The sequence below is a fragment of the Neopelma chrysocephalum genome, unplaced genomic scaffold (genome assembly GCF_003984885.1).
Source record: "Neopelma chrysocephalum unplaced genomic scaffold, ASM398488v2 Primary Assembly neopelma1_89824, whole genome shotgun sequence".
NCBI classification, from domain to species: domain Eukaryota; kingdom Metazoa; phylum Chordata; class Aves; order Passeriformes; family Pipridae; genus Neopelma; species Neopelma chrysocephalum.
This window is the reverse complement of record NW_020918745.1, coordinates 1-1,538: the sequence shown is the minus strand read 5'-3', so window position 1 is coordinate 1,538 and position 1,538 is coordinate 1. Positions and strand designations below refer to the sequence as shown.

Below are 1,538 nucleotides of genomic sequence, written 5' to 3'. Positions count from 1 at the left end.
TGGGAATTCTTTTTTCAGCAGTTTGGTTGGAGGTGGCTTGGACTCCTTGGGATCTCCTGCAGGTAATTCTCAATGTGTGCTCAAAGAATAATAATTGACCACATGGCAAGAACCAGGTGACAGAATCTTCTCTGGCTGTTGAGTTACAGGAGTGTCTGCAGGGAGGACTTTTCCAGCTCCTGGGCTGGTTCCTCTGCGCAAAGCCAGCTCACATCGTAGGGGTGAGTAGTCTGTCCCTGCTGACCTCACAGGCTGAGCTCTGGTTTTCTGTAATCCATTTATGTCAAATGGAACTGCTTCCCCTTCAGGTCCTCCAAGAGGCAGGAATCAACCTCCAGGAGACAAACCATCTCAGGAGGCACTGGAACTTCTGGACCAAATGCTGAGTGCATTGCAGAGACGGAGAGGTGGGTCTCTTTCCCTCATCCTAAGCCATGAGACTCATCAGCCGGGGGCTTTAGATCCACATGTGGACAAGCAGTGTCTGCACAGCGGGAAGGGATCCATCGCAGCCTCGCTGCCCCGCTGCTGCTTTCACGGCCCCAAGGTCCCTCCCACTGCAGCTGCTCCCGGAGCTGGCCCTGAGTCTGGAGAGGCCCAAGGCACCAGAGCAGCCCAGAGCAGGATCCCTCCCGCCAGCCGAGGGCCGGAGCGCTCCCTGGCTCCCACCCTGGGCAGGGGCTCACGTGTCTCCTGAGAGGGCCTGACTCCGTCCCCTTGGGCTGTGGGAGCTGTCCCGGGGCAGGGAAGGATGGGGCTGGCACTGCCTGCTGCAGTTTTTCCCCAGGGCTTTAGCCAGGGTTTCCTGGGTGCGGGAGAGAGCCCTGAGGGGCCCTTGGCTGCTCCAGCTGCTCCCCCAGGGATGTTGCACAGGGATGGGAAGAGTGCAGAGCAGCCAGGAGCCAGCCCAGAGCTGCCCAGGCCCCTCTGCAACTCTGGCCATGTCCATTGACATCTGGCCCCCACGGTGCTCCCCAAGCCCCTGCAGTGCCACAGTTCTCTGAGGCAGGAGGGGATCCCAGCATGCAATGGAAATGGTTCCCATCTCTGTTGGCTTCTAGATGAGAACACTGGGAATGCTTCTCCAACAGCTTGGATGGAAGATGCTTTGAGTGCCTTGAGGTCACCTCCAGGTAATTCTCAATGTGTGCTCAAAGAAAAATAGTTGACCACATGGCAAGAGCCAGGTGACAGAATCTTCTCTGACTGTTGAGTTACAGGGGTGTCTGCAGGGAGGAATTTTCCAGCTCCTGGGCTGGTTGCTCCACGGTGGTCCAGCTCCCATGGCAGGGGTGAGTAGTCTGTCCCTACTGACCTCACAGGCTGAGCTCTGGTTTTCTCTAATCCGTTCATGTCAAATGGAACTGCTTCCCCTTCAGGTCCTCCAAGAGGCAGGAATCAACCTCCAGGAGACAAACCATCTCAGGAGGCACTGGAACTTCTGGACCAAATGCTGAATGAACTGGAGAGACAGAGAGGTGGGTCTGTTTTCTCATCCTGAGCCGTGAGACTCCTCAGCCGGGGGCTTTAGATCCACG

At 56.9% G+C, this 1,538-nt stretch overlaps 1 long non-coding RNA gene across 1 annotated transcript; it reads left to right on the top strand.

Moving 5' to 3' along the window:
* Nucleotides 1–208: 208 nt before the first annotated feature.
* LOC113979842 lies at nt 209–1,475 on the top strand. The gene is made up of 5 exons (XR_003538000.1): nt 209–221; nt 309–407; nt 1,062–1,133; nt 1,221–1,292; nt 1,380–1,475. It is a non-coding gene; the product is annotated as an uncharacterized LOC113979842 (long non-coding RNA).
* Nucleotides 1,476–1,538: the final 63 nt, after the last annotated feature.